Here is a 21,150-nt window from a genome sequence, read left to right as displayed (position 1 = left end):
ACACATGGCATATACTCACTTACAAATCGATATTAGACATACAATATATGATAAACAGACTAAAATCTGTACACCTAAAGAAGCTAAGCAAGAAGGAGGACCCTGGGTAAGATGTTCAATCCTCATTCAGAGAGGCATATAGAATAGACACCAGAAGAGGGTGAAAACAGGGACAGGAGCCTACCATAGAGGGCCTCTGAAAGACTCTACCCATCAGGGTATTAAAGCAGATGCTGAGACTCATAGCCCAAACTTTGGACAGAGTACAGGGAATCTTATGAAAGGGGGAGATAGAAAGACCTGGAGGGGACAGGAGCTCCACAAGGAGAGCAACAGAACCAAAACATCTGGACACAGGGCTCTTTTCTGAGATTGATACTCCAACCAAGGAACATGCATGGAGATAACCTAGAACCCCTGCACAGACGTAGGTCATGGCAGCTCAGTCTCTAAGTGGGTTTCATAGTAAGGGGAACAGGGTCTGTCTCTGACATGAACTCAGTGGCTGGCTCTTTGATCACCTCCCCCTGAGAGAGGAACAGCTTTACCAGGCCACAGAGGAGACAATGCAGTCAGTCCTGATCAGACCTGATAGGCTAGAGTTAGATGGAAGGGGAGGAGGATCTCCCCTGTCAGTGGACTAGGGAAGGGGCATGGGAGAAGAGGGAGGGAGGGAAGGATTGGGAGGGGATGAGAGAGGAGGCTACAGCTGGGATACAAAGTGAATAAATTGTAATAAATAAAAAATTTCAAATAAAAAATTATTAATTTAAGAAAAAGAAATTTAATTTCATCCTCGTTTATTTTTTGGTTACTGTATATGTACTCAGAAAAGTCATTACTTCCTAGTCAAGAAGACAGTTAATCACAAAAATATCTGAATTGTAAAATACAACAGTTTACATGTTTTAAAACTGAAAATATGGTGGGAATAGTATAAAGGTTCTGTTATTTTGAAATTATTTGCCTCAGTTATAAACTTTTATTTATTTTTTTTCAGATCTTCAAGAAGGTGTCCTTTATATTTTCAATGCTTATTAACCCCTCTTCACCCTCTTCTAAGAGACTAATAATCCCAATCATGGGATATACTTCTGCCCTCTCCTTTCCTGTTTAAAATACACTATTCTACTTTTCTCAGATGGACCAGCTTAATTCTATAGTTCTTTGCTTTAAGAGTTTCTTAATAGCGGGGTGTGGTGGCACACACTTTTAATCCCAGCATTCAGGGAGGCAGAGGCAGGTGGATCTCTGTGAGTTCGAGGCCAGCCTGATCTACAAAGCAAGTCCAGGACAGCCAAGGCTATACAGAGAAACCCTGTTTCTGGGTAGGGGGTGGAGAGAAAGAAAAAAATGAACAAAAAACAACAACAAAAAAGAGCATCAGATCTTTAGAGGAGTTTTCTGTGCACCCATACATACTGGTCACCCAAACCTCCACTTACTAAAATGTGCTGCTTATCTTCACTCTGTTAAATCATCTCTGAAAGAACAGGGTACCTACATTACTTTCTTCTCCCTGAATTGAGCCACTGGACAGAAAATAACAAACTTTATTGTATTTATTATTTTTCTAGAGAATAACATTTTAAACATTTCATTGCAATAGTGACCACATTTAGAAAATTCAGCTTTGAACAGTAATGTCACTGCATAAGCAGCCAAATCCCCAGTTGTTTCACTTATGCTCTGCATTATTTTCACATTTTCCTTCTCTCTCCAGCCAAGCATGTATCACAAATTTCATTTATTTTTTTATGTGGTTTTAATTTACCTTATAGTATTTTAGGGTCTAGAGATAGTATTTAAGGCTAGGGGTAGCCTTAGGAGTTTAAGCTTTTGAGTATAAATTTGGTTCAAAGGCAAAATTAGATGAGGAGATGTATGGAGTAAAATTCCATCTCCATCCCTCTGCTTTGCTCCCTTGTACTTAGCCTTTGTATACCAGCATTAATGGTTTGTATATGTGTCTTTTATTATTCCTAAGCTTATGTAGCACAATACATAAATATTTCCGGGCCTGAGACCTTCACTTCCTTCTTTGCCTGTCCTCAAGGGAAGGAGTCATAGAGCCAAAATGCCCTTTTTATAGGGGTAAAAAGGGGGTACACACTTTTCTTGGCACAGCCCAGAGCCCACAAGTTGTTCTCCTCCTGCCTGGGGGCTGCTTCGCAGCAGCCCACAAAGTCAGGAGGGGCTGGAGACTAGAAGTGTGCCTGGAATGGCACACCCAGGGAACAGCTGATGGCTAGTTTAACTTTACTTACAGAGAACAAAGAATATGTACCCCTAGGGAGTGGTTAGGTGCTACAAGAGGGAATGTACATAATTGGCTGAAACTAGGCATTTCCAGGATGCTTGCTTGCATCCTGGAAACCAGATCAGGTCTGGTTTGGGGGAGATAGCATGGAGCTTTGTCAAGTGTGGCTAGGGGAATCTATAATGTAAAGGCACTCTCCAGATGAAGTTATGCAGAGAGCAGGGCACCCTGCCGAGGGGAGGGAGTTCAGTCTTTAGCACCAAACTGGACATGGCTATCCGGTCCAAACAAGAGCTGCAACCTCAACCAGCAGGGCACCTCCAGCAGTTTGCTGAGTGGAAACTATGCCAGGGCCTTTGTTGTTGCCTTATTTAGAGGAGCTAAGTGGGGACAACTCCCAAAAGGCCCAGCTGTGTGACAGGCAGTGCCCTGCAGCCCACTTCTTAGAGCCCAAAGCTAATTGGCTTCTGTTTATTACCGCCCAGTGTGACAACAAAGAAGACTCCAGGGAGATAAAGAGTCCCACAGAGGGAAGGAGAATGCTTTCTGCCTGGTGGCCTCCACTAAGGACACCTTGTCAGGAAGCCACTGCAACATGAACAGGTAAGCCTGTTCCTGGAAGATGGAGGTTCACTGCAGTTGGTGCTGTGTTGAAGAAACTGAAGACCCTTTTGATTGCTCCAATCTGAGTCTGTGGTCTTGCTTTCCTCACACTAAACAAAGCTGATAATTATGTCTAATCCAGCCCCACTTTTGATAGCTGTGTCAGGTTCCAGTGTGTAACCAGAGACCAGTAACCAGGCAACACATCTCTGAGCTCTGTTCTTCCCAAAGATGATCTCTCCCTCTAAATATGATACCCAGATATTGCAAGCTACTATTTTAACAGTAGCTGATAAGCACATAAGGACATAAAATTACAAGGACTAAGGAAATGCACACTTTGAGTTTGTAGGTGATATCCCTAAGTTCTTGGGTGTAGACATATTGTGGGCTTAAAAAGTATCTGTGCTTCCACCACCCAGTGATCCCTCTAAAGGAAGAGCACAGGACCACAGCACACCACCTCCCTCTCTGATAAATGGTCCTCCAGCCAGGTAAGGTCCCAAGTATTCATTAAAGCAAATAGCTTAGTATCAGGCATGGAGGCTTTTCCATTGAGAAGCACTTCAGCACAGACCCCCTTTTCCTGTGCTGAAATACTTCTCACTCTCCCTGATTGTACACAGAGAATTTTTAAGGGGAGATTAATGGTTCCACACAGCACATAACAAACTGAAAGACTGGGGAAAGATGTGGAGCACCTCTGAAAGTCGAAGATGAAATTGGAGAGCAGAGGCACACAGGCCCATTGTGCTGGGGATCACCTGGAGGATGTTGAAGGCCTGCACAGGAGGGAGCAGATACTCAGGGCTTCTGCAGTCCTCTGTGCATTCCCAGGGACCAGGGAAATGGGAATGAAGGGACTTTGCCCCAAAAATATTTCTCTTTAATGCATAGTGTGTTTTCTGTGCATTTGTGAGTGCATTAAATAACCTTCCTATCTAGAGACAGTCATAACTGCTGCCTAGTGTTGAACACAAATGACATTTCAGGGTGTTTGAAACTGTAGCATGACAAGAAAATACTGGTGGTTTCTGCTGAGACAGACGCATGGGTTTTGCTAAGATGACTCCAGCTTAACCATTCTTCTGATCTTTGCCCTTGCTTGTAACTGGAGGAAATATTCCCATGAGAGCTGAGAATGGGTGAAAGTGAAGATGGAATTCTTTGCCCACAAAATTCATGGACCTCCATATTCTTGAGGAATGTATACAACTTACTCTTGTTCATTCAAATGCTGATTTCTCTACCCTACTAGCTGGTTTCAATTTGGACATTGCATTATGATGCTTATTCTGTGATGCTGTCTCAAGTTTGTGTAAACATGCCACCATTTGTTCTCTGTATTGCCAATAAAAACAACCCGCCAATGCTGAGCAATGGAGGGAATAGTGTGGGACATCCTGGTCTGGAAGGGAGGAGAAAGGAGCCAGTGAGAGGAGAAATCCAAGAGAAGAGAACCTGGAAACATCAGGAGAAATGAACTGGACCTAAGATATGACTAAAAAGCAAGTAAAATTGTTGTAAGGTACATTAATATTTACTATTGATACATCTTTTAGTAACGCTGCTCTTAATCCTAAACAGCTGTGTAACCAAATCACTATGATTTATTTAGTTAACCTGGAACACAATGCTGGGCAATAGTTACTCCAGCCTAAACCTCCAAGCCCTCATAGTTTCTAACATTTAGATTCACCCATTCTACTTGCTTTTAGTGATATCTTAGGTCCACTCCATCTCTCCACCTTGTTCAAAGTCAACTCCTCCAGCCTTCTGTTCTCCCAGCTTCTCTCCTGCTGCTGCTTCTCCTCTGCCTCCCACTCCTTCCTGTCCTCTGGCTCCTCCTCTCTCCCTCCTATTCTTTCCTCTCCATTGCTCAACATTGTAGCTGGTTGTTTTATTGTGGCATGTTTACACAAAGTTGAGACAAGTGATGCTTAGAATAAGTATCACAATGCAATGTCTGGATTGAAACCAGAGAATGGGGGAGAGAAATCAGCATTTGAATTAACAAGAGTAAGGTGTATACATTCCAAAAGAACATTATACCAACATATAATGTGGGAAATATGAATGGGAGGAAGCTATGTGGCCTTGGAGGTTTAGGGTAATTATTGCCCAGCATTGTGCTCTAGGTTAATTAAATAAATCCTAATCTCTGTGTGGTGATTTGGGTATACAGCTGGTTTAGGAATAGCTGCTGTTTAACTAAAAGGTAAATCCACGTGAAATGTTACTAATCATCAACAGCCTCAAATTTAAAATTTCTCGCTGTCCCGATTGTCTGGCAGAGCCTCTGAGAGCTGACTGCCGTGCTGACACTGGGTAGTGAAGGAAAGCAGGGCGCTCTTTCTGGGAAAGGTGGTCCATGGGTTAGCATCTAGGCCGCCGGCCTCTAGGTTGCTGAGCAACTTGACAGGTAAAGGCAGCAGCTGCCACCTCTCTGCCTGTCCTTCTGTCTCCCTCCCCACTCTGTATTCTCTTCTCTCTTATGCTGTCCCAAACTGTGTCTCATTTTTTCCCATAATAAACTTTCTTGTACCACACCTGTTGTGTAGCATGTAATTTATATATCACAACACCATGAACCTCTGGGATTCTACTTCTGAGTTTTATAACCACAGGAGGCCACAGAGCTGATATTGCAGCTAGTAGGCTCTTAGAGAGAGCCTTTGGTCTTCTTCACTATGCAAACTTGCAACAATGAAGAAGGAACAATCATATACCCATGATTATATTTAACGACACAATTTGTTTTTCATCACACATAATGAATGTAAAAAAATAGATACTTTGCAGTATTATATAAATTATACACTGTACCACAAGTTTGATGCAAAGAGGTTTATTTAAGGGCAGAGTGGGAAAGAGATGGAAAGACAGTGCGAAGGCATAGGAGAAGAGAAAGGGGGATGGGTGGAGTGCCCCAGGAGAGAAAGTCAAGATTGAGGGAGCAGTGACAGACAGGTCCTTTATATCTGGAGCTCCACCTGGCTTTTACCTGGTAGTGGCAGGTGATGACATCAGAGCTTGCTAAGCAACCTAGCCTAACAGACTGCCTAGACTGTTTCTTTTGTCAGGGTAATGGTACAGGGCCATGGAACATACACATTGCAGGAAAGTCCTCAGCTCCTGCCATTTTCCTTGGCTTATCTTCACCGAGGGTGTCAACAGGCAGTGAGAAGAATACAGAGGCTGCCAGGAGAAGAAAGGAAAGGGCCAGATCATTAGGACTAGAGCAATTGAGCAGCTGATGGAAAACCATTAGAATGATCCAAAAAGTAACAGATACCAGGTTGTCATTTAGTTTGGGTGGGTTTTGGTCATTAATTAATTAATTGGCTTTACTCCAGATCATAGCTTACCCTTCCAGACCCTCCCTCTCACCTCATCTCCCCCTTTTCCCCTTCCCTTTTCCACAGTGAAGGGAGGCCTCTTATGGAAATCAACCCAAGCTGAGTCATGTAGCTTTTTTTCTTAAAGGGAATTTATTCTTTTGTAGTGTAAAAAACTGTTAATGGTTTCATAAATATGCAAATCAGACAACAACTGAATCCACCCACTGTCAAGAATGAGTATTGAATAAATATAGCTAAATTATAAACATCTTTTCCAGGGGAGGGCCTGGAGTTTTATATCTTTCTTTGTTTTTCCGTGAACATGCATGAATTTAAATTTAAATTCATGATCTTCCACATCTTGTTTCCTATGTTTCTTACCAATTAAGCAGCAGTTAGTGCTTTGGGGACGCAAATTTTAAAACCAGAATTCAGCTCAACTTATTCTTGGTAAATGTCGAGCACAGATTAGTGGCAGTGTGACCACTGCTCCTCCCCTGACAGTCCGCAAAAGCATGAAAAATGTGACTGTTACTGCTCCGCAGCCTCAATAGGAAGGTGGCACTGGCACAGTTATCAGACTTGCCTTTTAAAAGACAAAATCTGTGAGAATTTATGTCAAGGAGTGACAGCGCTTGGTTCAACTTGCAGCTAGTGCAAAGCCTTGAGCTGCATATTATTTGGTGTCAAGATTAGTGACAGGGAGCTATAGCCAAGGAGAATTGAGGGAGTTGTGGAATGGGAAGCCTCAGTCCAGAAGTCCCAATCTGTGGAGTTATGTGGTGAAAGGCTTGACATAGCCTGGCAAGCCATATTGCTATGTTGGAAGACAGCAGATCTGGAGGCCAGCACTGCCTGCTGCTCTGAGAAGGATGTGCTGTCCTCTACCCATATTTCATGTGGAAGATGGAAGAGGAAGACATGACCAGAGCACCCAGCCAATCCACCAAACGTCCCATCTGTCCCCATGATGCCAGTAACAGGAGCACAGCTACCTAACCTGCCCTGCACTGAGTGAAGACTTCCTGGGACACAGAGAACTAAAAGCCATGAGCATGTAAAGTGGGAGTGAAGAGATGTTAAGGTCTGCTGCCAATGTCTCTCTCTGCTTTAACAAAGTGGAGGGTTTGTTCTGCCCAGTTCACGAACCCCAAAAGACCAGGAATAAACAGACTCCGCTGTAAATGCATGAGGTTCTTCTTTTTATAAATCATTACAAGCTGCAGCTTTGTCCTATACCCCACACTGCCAAAGCGGTGAGAGCCAAGCGCCGCATGCTCAGGTTAGTTGGGTGATTTAAAGATTCTGGTCCCTCCCAGCATGCCCAAGGCAGGGGTGATTCCTGCCTGGCAAGCATCTATTGGTCAAAATGCTACATTTTGAATTGATTGCCTAGAGGAAGGTCCCCAGACCATTAATGATCTGGTGTCCCTCCCTAGGGGGATGGGCCAGTTTCCTAGCAACTGTATCTCCAGTGAGTGGGGAAAGAATGCAGTAAGGCGGGTTCTTCCCCTCAGGGCATTCCTGGACTTCTCCACCCACCTAGTTCAGGCCTTAAATATTAATAATAGCTGCTGATTTTTAATGTTTTCTTGTCTTAAGTTCAGGGCAGGATCTTGGAAGGAATGCTGAATCCCTGTTTGCTTTATCTCTTGGGTGGTTGAGCTGATGGCCCAGGCCACTGATCATGATTAGAAGAAGAAAGAGGGGAGGAGGACAGGATTTCTTCCCTAGGACTAAGGACTGGCTACAGTGCTGCTAAAGAGAAAATTTTAAACTCACTACCTTTTTTTTTTTCTTTCCTTCTCTGAAGGGAGTTATAAAAACAGCTTCTAATCAAAACTGCAGGGGGTTGAAAAAGGGGCCTCTTTGATCTGAGATCAGCTTCTAAGCAGGAACAGGGCTAGGTGGAGGCCTCAGCAGGTTAAAGTAAACTTTGGCTTGCTTATCCAAAAAAGGGTGATAATTAGGTCTTGAATCTACACACTTATTTGTGAATCAATAGGAAAAGGAAAAGAGGAGAGTAAGTAAGCACTGACCACTCATGCACACAAGCTCAAAAAAAAAAAGGGTGGATGAAGTAAAAAACTTCAACTGTAACAAACTCTCACAAACTTACATGTGACAACGGTGTTGATCTTAGCCAGCATCTCCTGAGAAACTGCAGCAAGTTTAGGCTGCTGGTTCCATAGTATCAGGCCATGTGCATATATAGGCAAACAATTAGACTATAGACCAGTACATATTCATACACACATTCAATGGATGGTACAAAAGGAGCTTTCAGGTGAAAGAAATCAACTTTTAAGTCATACTACAGGTCTTTTGTATGAGAGGCTCTGCATTGAGTCCAGGAGAAGGGAGAAGGGAAGGATTTTATTTTTCTTTCCCTGGTTTGTGAAATGCCTAATCCTGATAAACTAGGGCAGCAAGTTAAAATTATATACCAATTTCATTTAAGACTCTTAACGATGTTAAGTAGGCTTCTTCTCAGTATGGACAGACTGCTTCTGTTACATTGTCTCTCCTTGAGTTTATCTCTGGAGATACATTTGTTCTCTTTGATTCAAAGATTCTAGCAAAAGCTTGTCTTATTGTGGTTGTGTTCTGCCCAGTTCACGAACCCCAAAAGACCAGGAATAAACAGACAACGCTGTAAATACATGAGGTTCTTTTTATTGTAAATTACAAGCTGCAGCTTGGGCCCACACACCCCCACCACCGAAGCAGTGGTTGCCGAGCCCCCCACCCAGGTTAGTTGGGTGATTTAAAGATTCTAGTCCCTCCCAGCATGCCCAAGGCAGGGGCAATTCCTGCCTGGCAAGCATCTATTGGCCAAAATGCTACATTTTGAATCGATTGGCTATAGGAAGGTTCCCAGGCTATTAATGACCAGGTGTCCCTCCCTAGGGGGATGAGCCAGTTTCCTAGCAACTGTATCTCTAGTGGGTGGGGAAAGAAAGCAGTGAGGTGGCTCTTCCCCTCAGGGCATTACTAGATTTCTTTATGTACCTACTTCAGGTCTTAATAATAGCTGCTAATTTATCTTTTGGTCTCTCAAGATAACCTACACATCAAAAGATAGAAGCCAAAAGGTGGCATACATGGTACGTAATTTTGAAGAAGGTGGTGTTGTCCTGGGCATGTATAACCAGGACAAATTAGTTGAAGATTTTGCACACAGTTCCTTCAAAATGGCTCTGTTCAAGGGATGGCTTCTGTATCTAAACACCAAAAACAGGATTCTGAAGAAGTATGACAAATGCTTCAAAGTTATCTTTCATGGGATCTATGACAAGCAACACACTATTCCAGTTTGAAGCTCAGAGGAGCAGTGTGAGCACAGGCTCATTGATGACATGGTGGCCCAGGCTGTGAAATCAGAGGGAATGCTTCATCTGGGACTGTAAAAACTATGATGGCAAGGTGCAGTCAGACTCCATTGCCCAGTGTTATGGCAACCTTGGCATGATCACCAGTGTGCTGATTTGTAGAAGCAGAGGCTGCCCATGGCACTATCACACTGCATGTACCAGAAAGGACAGGAGACATCCACCAACCCCATTGCTTCCACTTTTGCCTGGCCCTGAGGCTTAGCACACAGAGCAAAGCTTAATAAACAATATTGAGTTCAGCTTCTTTGCAAAGTCTGCATTGAGATTACTGAGGCTGACTGTGTGACGAAGGGCTTTGCTGCTTGCATTAAAGTGTTGGTATAATGTTCTTGTGGAATGTATACAATTTACCCTTGTTCATTCAAATGCTGATTTCTCTACACCACTATTTGGTTTCAATCTGGACATTGCATTGTGATGTTTATTCAAAGCATTGCCTGTCTCAAGTTTGTGTAAACATGCCACCATTTGTACTCTGTATTTTCAATAAAACAAAAAGCCAGTGCTGTGCAATAGAGAGAATAGGGTGGGACATCTTGGTCCGGAGGGGAGGAGAACAAAGCGAGTGTAAGGAGAGGAGAGCAGAGATCAGCAGGACAGGACTTGGAACCATGAGGGGAGATGAACCAGGCCTAAGATGATTAAAAGCAAGTATAATGTTGGAAATTCTGAATGGGATGAAGCTATGCAAGCTTGAAGGTTTAAGAAGGTGTAAACATTGCCCAGCATTGTGCTGTAGGTTAATTAAATAAATCCTAGTCTCTTTGTGGTGATTTGGGTATAAAGCTGGTTTAGGAATAACTGCAGTTTAACTAAAAGATAAACCAGTGATAAATATTAATAATCAACAACAAATAGCATACGAATGTGTGGCAGAATTTACAGTACTCAAGTAAGAATTTACATAGAAAGTAAAACTATAGAGCTGTTTTTTAGTTCTCTTCTTTAAAAACAAAGCAAATGCTGTTCCCAAACTAGGAGCTCACAGATTCTTGATTAGACAGACCCCCTGCAGAGCCCCAAGGTCTCCAGCAGGCTGCAGAAAAAACAAAAATTGATACATTCAAATCCCAGAGAGGCAGTGTCTTTAGGTACAGAATAAAAAACAAGAGAGCTTCTTAAAGCCAGACTTTGCTAGCCAAGGCAGAAAATTTAATCCCTTTGAGAAGGGGTTCTTGCTCATCTGAAGAGCAAACATTTGTGGACCCAATAACTTCCCAGAGTGAGGAAGGGGTCAGGATCCAGTGAGGGAGGCAGAAAAAAAATACCTCTCCCTAGAAACAGGAGCCAGAGATAGACTTAGAAACCTCAAGCATCTGAACTGGTAAGGTCTGAAAGGGAAGCAGGGTCTAAAAAAGTAAAGTCCTTAGGGAAAGATTTTGAGATTAAAAATGATAATTTTCCATTGTATGGTTTTGGCTTCTTTGTCAAAAATCAAGTGTCCATAGGTGTGTGGATTCTGGTTCTTCTATTTGGTTCTGAAAGGGTTAGACTAACTTTGTAACCTGTATGTCTTCTAAAGCCTATAGTTTTGAGTTTTAGGTTCAGGTTAAGCTAAAGCCTCTTAGTACCTTTCCAGAGAATGAAAAAATGTGACCCTATCTATGAGGACAGATAGAAAAAAAAAAAAAAAAGGTAAGCAAGCAATGACCTTCACTCAGCAAAAAGAAAAACTCCTGTCTTTGAGATAGCATTTCTTAGCAATGAACCCAGACTTCTTCTGAGTAGCTTTTGACCTGCAGCCAAAAGTCCACAGCCCCTAATCTTCAAGGATGAGCTAACCACCCCCACCTTAAATTGCAGCTGCATCCACACTTGGCAGGACTGGCCAAGCTTGAGCACCTAAAACTAACCAATTATCTTACTTTATAGCTTCCTCATCCAATCCTAAATTGTCAAGACTGCAACTTCAAATTTCCCGAAATTTTTCTTTTAAAAACCTAAAGGCCTTTGTCTCCCGGTGCCACTCTTTGCTGACCAGCAAGGGTGACCCCATTGTGCAATGGTTAATAAACCTCTTGCTTTTGCATTGAGTCTTGGTCTGGGGGAGTTTCTGGGAAGGGCGCGATCTTGAACTCCTCAGCTGTGAGACCCCAGGTCTTACAGTTCCATTGATCCACCCATTCTGTTTCTATACCAATACCATGCAGTACTAGTGCTCTGTAGTACAGCATGAGATCAGGGATGGAGATACATCTAGATGATCTGTTGTACAGGATCATTTTGGTAATTCTGGGTTTTTTGTTTTGTTTTGTTTTTCCATATGAAGTTGAAAATTGTTCTTTCAAGGTCTGTAAAGAATTGTGTTGGTATTTTGATGGGAGTTGCATTGAATCTGTAGATTGCTTTTGGCAAGATGGCCATTTTCACGGGAGATCTTTCCATCGTCTGTTATGTTCTTCAATTTCTTTCTTCAGAGACTTGAAGTTTTTTTCAAAAAGGTCTTTCACTTGCTTGGTTAGAGTCACACCAAGGTACTTTATGTCCTTTGTGGCTATTGTGAAGGGTGTTGTTTCCCTAATTTCTTTCTTGGCCCTTTTGTCTTTTGTATACAGGAGGGCTTCTGATTTTTTTTTTTTTTTTTGAGTTAATTTTGTGTCCAGCCAGGAAACAGGACAGGAGCCTACCACAGAGGGCCTCTGAAAGAATCTACCCAGCGGTGTATCAAAGCAAATGCTGAGACTAATAACCAAACTTTGGGTGGAGTGCAGGGAATCCTATGAAAGAAGGGGGAGGTAGGAAGACCTGTAGAGGAGAGGAGCTCCACAAGGAGAGCAATTGAAACAAATTATCTGGGCACAGGGGTCTTTTCTGAGACTGATAGTCCAACCAACGATCATTCATGGATATAACCTACAACCCCTGCTCAGATGTAGCCAATGGCAGCTCAGTATTCAAGTGGGTTTTCCAGTAAGGGGAACAGGAACTGTCTCTGACATGAACTCAGTGGGAGGCTCTTTGACCACTCCCCCATGAGGGGGTAGCAGCCTTGCCAGGCTGAAAGGGTTAGACTAACTTTGTAACCTATATGTTTTCTAAAGCCTATAGTTTTGAGTTTTAGGTCCAGGTTAAGGCAAAGCCTCTTAGTACCTTTCCAGAGAACGGAGGAATGTGACCCTATCTGTGAGGACAGATATAAAAAAGGCAAGCAAGCAATGACCTTCACTCAGCAAAAAGAACAACCAGACCCTTGTCTTCAAGATAGTGTTTCTTAGCAACGAATCCAGATGGCCTCAATCCTTCTTCTGAGTAACTCCTGACCTCCAGCCAAAAGTCTACAGCACCAATCTTCAAGGATGAGCTAACCACCCCACCTTCAATTGCAGCTGCATCCACACTTGGCAGGACTGGCCAAGCTTGAGCACCTAAGACTAACCAATTGTCTTTATAGCTTCCTCATCCAATCCTAAATTGCCAAAACTAAAACTTCAAATTTCCCACATTTTTTCTTTTAAAAACGTAAAGGCCTTTGTTTCCCAGTGCCACTCTTTGCTGACCAGCGGGGGTGACCCCATTGTGCAATGGTTAAATTAAACCTCTTGCTTTTACAATGAGTCATGGTCTGGGGGAGTTCCTGGGAAGGGCACGATCCTGAGCTGTGAGACCCCAGGTCTTACAAGGCCACAGAGGAAGACAATGCAACCTGTTGAGACCTGTAAGCTAGGGTCAGATGGAAGGGGAGGAGGACCTCCCCTATCAATGAACTTGGAGAGGGGCATGGGAGGAGAAGAGGGAGGGAGGGTGTGGTTGGGAGGAAATGCGGGAGGAGGCTACAGCTGGGATACAAAGTGAATAAACTTTAACTAATATAAAAACAAAAATTTAATAAAAAATATAATTTTCTATGTTGAAAATGGAGGAAGACACAGTGACACAGTGCTTCTGGATACCGTTTGAGTTTGTTTCTCTTTGCATACAAATAATTTTTCACTGATGATTTCAGTTTTGTATATCCTCTTTGGAAAAGGTCAAGATAAGACAGACTTGAAGAAAGAAGAGACTGAGAAAATAGATGCTAAATTAAAGGCCATAGAACAGAGGTTGGGGGAATCATTGAATCAAAATAGAGTCCTTCAGAGCAATCCAATCTGGTACTTACAATAACACCAAAAGAGGTGGTTCCAGCTGAGAAAAATCCACAGAGGCTTGAAGATACTGCAAAATGGCAGCCCATTCAGATGCTGGAGACAGAGTCTTTAGCTATAGGCCAAATTGGTCAGACTGGATATTATATGTATATTCTTAAAGTTCAGTTACTAGATAAAGATCTATATGCTAAAGTAGGAATGCAAATCCTGTTTAGTGTTGTCTTGGATAAAGATCATACAGTGGCTGGTTTGCTCCATTTTACAGAGTTTGGAGAACTGAAACACATGCACCATGCCATAGATTCATATCCAGAATTCCAGTGGCCTTTTGCCTTAAATTCTGGAGAGCATGATCCTAAGGTTACATGTTTGTCAGAGATGGTGAATGTTTTGGAAAAGCCCTTGCAAATTGGGATTTGCCAATTTTAAAATGTTTAAATGAGATAAATAGCACACCTGCTAAGACACAGTGGAATTTAGAAAGGACTGCTGAATTAGAACAGCATATAAAGTTCTTAATTCCAAAATGGAGAACAGGGAATGTTTTAGGCTGGGGAAGAGGTTTTGTATATATTCATACAGGAGAAGAGAAATTATGGGTTCCATCAAAACTAATAAAAATCAGATATGACAGAGGAAGACTGCCTGAAGATCTTGGCCACACACAAGAAGAGAAAAATCAGGAAGACTAAAACAGAAATGTAACATAAAGTGCTGATCCCTTTACATGGGAACAACTCTGAAACTGACTGAGACATAAAAATGTCTCCAGTCCAAACTTCAACAATACATGACCAATAAATCCTTGGCTACAATTTCCTCAAAATGTATTATACCATTCTTTTAATTGGCATAGATAAAATTGGTTTACAGTTTAGTTTTATCCTGCACATCTCATACATTTATAATTTTAGGACTGTATAATACTTATGAGAATTTGTATGTTTGCGGAACAAAAAGACTGGATACCAGAGACACTGGATCAGACCTGACAGAATTCATCCTTTCAGCATGCTGAGAAGTTGACACATCTGTTCCAGCATCTTGCATGTTTCAATATTCTGGTTGTTCCTGGCTCAACTGCTTCAATTGCTATTTCTCATCAAAGCCTGCTCCCAAGAGAACTTTGAAGAAAGCTACTAATCTCAATTGCTGCAGCATTTTAGACTGTTCTAAACAGGACTTCTATTAAGCCTAAAATTTCTTAGCATTCAAAGACTAGACCACAAATGTTAATGTTTGCTTAATTAACCATTTGTCTTAATTCCTTTGGGCCCCCTTATATGATTTTTGCATGTCCAAAAAGTCAGCTAGAAAAAATTCATGAGAGTGACGTCCAATTTCCTTTAAAGGGGGTTGGGTAGGTTTTTTGCTGTTTTCTGCGGCTATGAAAATTTAATGTTATTAGGAGATGGTTATAAATTATTAGTGGTCTTACTCAGAGAGAAAACAAGGTTAGACTCAGGGATTTCTCTCTTGCCCTTTTCTTTTCTCTATCTTTCCTTCTTAGATAAGGAGAAAAGGGGTTGGAAAGAAATAATGGGGAATACAGGGATATCTTATAGGAATAATACAACAAAAGGTAGATTGTTGAATCTACTCAACTTAAGGTTTTATTTGTTATTTCCAAATAATATTATTTTTAACTCTGGTATAGGATTTTGTATATTTATGCAAAAATCTATCTTTAATACATTGGTAAATTTTAGTATATTGACGCAAATCCAAGTTTACTTCCTATAATTTTGAACTGTTTAAGGTATTAGGTAATGAAAGTTACTTGCTAGTTAATCAACTCATAGTCATGTCCGTCTCTCGTCTAATTTATCATAGGAGTATACATCCTAGGTTTAACAGATAGATACGATTTTGTAGACCGGTTGATTATGTAAAGATAGGTAAGTCCTCAAAACTTTCAGAGACCTACAGAATATGAAATTTTAAAATGTCTTTATTATTTTAAAGATTTTTTGACAATGAGGCAGGTCAATAATAGCTAGAATAAACAATAGCTAGAGTATGGCTCCCTATAAGGATGAAAAAGAAACTCACTTCCGCTGCTGTTGGTTAGTGTGAGTACTGGGGGCTTTTGTGTGCAGATGTTGTACCATGTGTGGGAGAGCTCACACAGGACTGCAACAAATAATATGTGTAGTTAAAATGCACAGCAGCTATGTTTGTAAAGAGCATCTATGTGTCTAATATAATAAATGTATTTTTAAATCCAGCGTAGACTTTCAAATCTAGAAAAAGTGCAGACTGGAGATTTATGCTCTTTGATTTCTCTTCGTCCTGTGGCCCACCCTAAGGATTATCATACCCCAGATAGCATACTTCATTCATGTACAATAATGGAAGCTGCATTTTCTGCTGGCATGTTGTATTTCTTTACACTTTTTTATAAAAGTGATTTTCCAGATATTGATATTAAACACTATTCCATTGCAGTCCTTCTAAGCTGTTAATTTTAATTAAAACTGAGTGCTAATGACTCTTATAAAAAATTACAGAGGGGCCTGATAAGCCATATTGAGATTCTTTTTATCTTTTTTTCAGACCATCAGTCACCTGATGGTTCATGGAGAGGCAGCAGTAATTACTGTCAAGCAACTAACATACAAGAATGTTAATTCAGCATGCCAGACAGCTATTTTAGTTCCTGTCAAAGATTAAAAACTGATAGTGCTCTTGTATATACTGCCAAGTCTTTTCTTTCAAGAGAATTCATTCAAAAAAAATTGACAGCAATATGCTATAACCCACATCACTTGCATTCCATATAACTGTCAGCATCAATCTTTGGGAAGAAGCAATGGACAACTGAAATATTATTTAAAAATAAAGGAGAGGAGAAGCATTATATGGCTATCCCTAATAGTATTGTATCTTTTATTTTTTTTATACTTATTTTTTTAAACTGGGAAAGGACAGTCTACTGCTACAGAAAATTTCTTGGGCCCTCCTGAACAAATTCATAATCATGGTCCTTTTGAGAGTTGTTATGTCATATCATTGGAACTGCCCAGATCGAGTAATGGAACTGAGCTTATGTTTGTTTTTTTCTCAGGGTGTGGAAAACTCAGGTGGATACCTGAAAGACTGACTTGACCCATGGAAGATGGACGAAGAAGGCCCAAAGTGTCTGCGGGGGCTAGACCTGAAGAAAGTCAAGTGAATGGGGGTGGTGGAGTCACTGAGCCATGAAAAAGAGTCTCCTTGTCAGCAATGATTCAGATGAAGAAACTAGTGACTGAGGGAAAAGAGTTGGTGAAGTCTTGGTGGAAGGGTGTTGCTGTTCCTTGCTGTGTTGTCTCTATTGAATACATTGGTTACTGGTGATCATACTGTTCCCTAGGCAAAGATGGTCACATGACAACTGAGGCACTCATGTTCAGGCTTTGCATGATGAAATATTTACTATTCAGCACTGAAATTTAGATAAATTTCCCTCCTTCATTGCTGTGCAAAACCTATCAAAGATTTTTGGTCATTATTTTTCTAATTTTAATTGGACTCTAAAATGTGGTCCATAGGAATTTCTTTGGGATTTTTTTTAGTTGGTTATGCGGAGAAGCATTACAGCTGATTTGCTTCTGCATGTCTTCTTTGAATTTTGACTTGTATACTTTGAATTAAGAAGGGGAGGGCCTGTGGGGAATTATGGTTTTGGCCTGGCATACAGTTGGCGTGAGAAGAAGCATGTGCCATTGGACTTTTAGTTTAGAGACCTTAGCTTCTGACGCATTGTGTCCCTTTCAGTGTGTCCCAACACTTAAAGAACTCCCCCAGACACTTGAACATTCAGGCTACCTGTGTTCTCTGTCTTCCCTAGAAGTCAGGAAAACATAGAGAAGCTTGGCAAACATGTAATTAATTAGACATTAATTCTGTGTACCCTTAGAGCTTGCAGATGTCATTGTATCCTGGCAGTTACAATTGTATTCTCTCTGGAAACCTCCCATCATATCCTGCTTCTGATAACGATGTTAAAACTCTTGTTGCATGCAATAAACTTGTCACATCCCTAATTTTCATGTAGCCCCTCTGACCTGTGCCTAAAAGATGAAATTTCCTTTGACCATAATCAGGTATCCCTGGCTTGGTAAGTAAATGCTGATGTTTACACCAAGACAAAGAACTTTTAATTCCACTAAGGCTTGCTGAAATTTACTGATTCTATTTTGAAGCCCCAACCCCTTCTCATTCACTGCCCTTTCCTAAATTAGTCACCCACCTCCACATACATCATGGTAGTCAGAACAAAGGAATTATTAAAATAGAATAGGCATATATGAAGAAATGACTCAGGGAGTAGAGGCTAGCACATAGGCACATGAATCTGCATTTAAATTTTCATCTCCGACCTCCCCCCATAAACTCCGGGTCCCGTACCCCTTTTCACAGCTACCCTTTTTTTCCAACTGGAGAATGACTTTCTCTGCTATTGGAAACAAACAGTAACTTCTGCTGAAGGCAGACTAGTCTCTTTCTGCCTTCTCCCTTTTTATATTGCTTTTTAAATATGACAGCATCCATGGAGTTAAACCTTCCTACCCACCTCTGAAAAGCCCACCTCTTCAGTCATACCACATAAGAGACTGCAGATGTCCAAACTACATCAACTACTTCTCACTTACACTCATGGTGTTTAGGATGGTACTAGAATAAGAGTCTTTAACATCCTCTGTTTTTATAGAGCCGTAAATTTTCTTCACAGTTACTGAATATCCAAACATGGTTTCTATGAACAGGTTCAAAGTCTTTACCTGACCTTACTTAAAATAATATCTCTACTTCCATTGTCAATTATCCATGACTTCCACTTCCGTAAGAAAGACATTTTTTCTCAGTGAATTATATAAGATCCATGTTAATCTGCTGTTGAGTTTTAGAAACTCCATCTTACATAATGCCTGTTGCTAAACTGAACTCTCCTTGTTTGCCTCTGCTCCAATGCATTATACGCATTAGAGCCTATAAAACATCTGGTCAGTCTCTCACATCCTGTTCCTGAGATCTATGTTTCTAAACAACAACTACTTACCAATTAAGCATTTGCAGTAAGAGGCTTCATTTTTAACAAAATAATGAGATGTAAAAATAGAGTTTCTGCTGTCACTCTAAACCATGAAACCTCTTCTGAAAATCAGACCCTGATTAAGTGATGCTTGAAAGACAATGTGATTTCATAAGGTTCAGTTTACACAGAGAATATAAAACAATCTTCTGGAGTTCAAAGACAAATCAATTACATTGAATTTATTTATTTATTTATTTTTAATAAAAAAAGGACAAAATGAATACAACATGGCTGGAAACAATGATACATCTTCAACACCAGCACTTTGAATGTGTGACTCAGTTACATCTATTCAATAGGCCATAAGATTACAGAATTATATTGTATAATCCTAAATTGATTCTTACATGACCTTATGAAAAAATTCCCAATTCTGGTTATATATTTTGTACAATATGAACTATATTCTTTGAAATTCATTTGTTATATGGTGCTTTCAGATTTGGAACCCATATTTACTTTTTCAGAAAATCCATTGAGTATTCCAATTTGATTCATATGTGGAATGCTTGTGAAATAATAAATGCCATTAAACTCTGGAGTCTTAAATTCTTCAGTAGTAATATGTTGCTGCAGTTAGCTATAGCATTATTTTTTAACATCTATGGAGAGAACTGTTGAAATATTTCTAGGTATTCAAAACTTAGGTTTTGAATACTTTGCTGGTAAGTATTTGTGACTTTTATCTTAAATTAAAACACATGGAGCTTGGTTTATAATGCCATATTTCTATTATATTAAAACCCCTTGTGTATTTATGAAAACCATCACTTTATCAATGGATTTTCTCTGTTTTATAGTTTGAGCTAAATATTTATCAAGTTTGTTTTCAGTAGAATCAAATCTCTTTTGATGTCTTGTTTTTCCTTTTTTTCCTACTTTGGTGATCATGGAACTCTAATCATTTTTTTTCTCAAGATATTTTCTCAACTTACTTCTCAACAATCACAACTTAACTTCTTTGCTTCTATTATTAGCGTTTTGTTGTTTCTTTTCTACTGTACAATGTATGCTTCAAGTATAGAATTCTATCTCTGACTTAAGGTGTATAATGTGTGTTTCATTAACTAATTTATGTAAGCATAACCCTTCTTTTAAAAGAAATATGCTTTCCTTATTCTACAATATTAAATCAGTGATATTTTATTTTTAAAATTGTTATCACATTTTACCCTACTTTCACTTTTTTAAAAAATTTATTGATTGATTATATATACAGTGTTCTATCTGCATGTATGCCTGCAGGCCAGAAGAGGACATCAGATCTCATTATAGATGGCCATGAGCCACCATGTAGTTGCTGGGAATTGAACTCAGGACCTTCGGAAGAGCAGACAGTGCTCTTAACCCCTGAGCCATTTCTCCAGCTCCTACTTTCACTTTTGTATATAATCACTAATAGAAAACAACATACATTTTTTAATATATTGTTTGAATTGAGTGATTGACATGCTCTGATTCTGTGCATATTGAATGTTTATGTGCCTACCATATAGTTAAAGTGCAGCGGAGGAATGTTTGTCAAAAGAATATTTTATTTTCAATCTCTCTCCTAGTTCTCTCTTCTTTCTCTCTTCTTCCTTTCCCACACATGATCCTTCCTGTATCCCTACCCACCCACTTTTCCTCCATCCACTTCTGATGTCTATTGTATTTCTCCTTCTAAGTGAGATTCAAGTGTTCTCCCTTGAGTTCTCCTGTCACTTAGCTTCTTTGGGTCTGTGGATTGTAGCATACTTAGCCTGTATTTTATGGCTAATATCCACTTACACCATACATGTCTTTCTGGGTCTGGGTTACCTCCCTCAGGATATTTCCTAGTTTCATCCATTTGCATGCAAATTTCATGATGCCCTAGTTTTTCATAGCTGAGTAGTAATCTGTAGTGTAAACATAACATTTTCTTTATCCATTCTTTCATTGAGGGACTTTCAGGTTCTTTCCAGTTTCTGACTATTACAAATAAAACTGCTATGAACATAGTTGAGTGAGTATCCTTGTGGAATGGTGGAACATCTTTTGGATATAGGCCCAGGAGTGGTATAGCTTGATCTTGAGGTAGAACTATTTCTAATTTTCTTGGAAATCACCAAAATAATTTCCAGACTTGTATAAGTGTAAACTCATTTTAGGAACGTCTCTGGTATGAGCCAGACACATAGGACAAGGAACACTTCCAGGAATCTCTGTGACCCTAACTAATACTCCTTAGCAACAGTTGATATGGAACCTGAAATGGCCCCCTCCAGTAACCACACAAGACTTCCACTGAAGAGATGTGAACATAAACCTACCCACTAAACCTTCAAACCAAACCTAAAATTTGTCCTGTCTACAAGAGGTGCAGAGTAATGAAAGAACAGAAGTTGAGGGAAAGAGCAAC

General features: G+C 40.3%; 1 long non-coding RNA gene and 1 pseudogene across 1 annotated transcript in view; both read left to right on the top strand.

Annotated features, from left to right (window-relative positions):
- The window catches only part of LOC132648722 (uncharacterized), a 50,113-nt gene extending 29,364 nt beyond the window's left edge, over positions 1-20,749 (top strand). The window contains exons 3-4 of the long non-coding RNA XR_009587103.1: positions 2,746-2,863; positions 16,755-20,749. This is a non-coding gene — a long non-coding RNA (uncharacterized LOC132648722). The remainder of the gene's footprint in view (positions 1-2,745; positions 2,864-16,754) is intronic.
- LOC132648721 (isocitrate dehydrogenase [NADP] cytoplasmic-like) lies at positions 2,870-10,305 on the top strand (annotated as a pseudogene).
- Positions 20,750-21,150: the final 401 nt, after the last annotated feature.

Source organism: Meriones unguiculatus, chromosome 17 (assembly GCF_030254825.1).
Source record: "Meriones unguiculatus strain TT.TT164.6M chromosome 17, Bangor_MerUng_6.1, whole genome shotgun sequence".
NCBI classification, from domain to species: Eukaryota; Metazoa; Chordata; class Mammalia; order Rodentia; family Muridae; genus Meriones; species Meriones unguiculatus.
The sequence above is the reverse complement of the archived record's forward strand: the minus strand, read 5'-3'. Positions and strand labels throughout refer to the sequence as shown.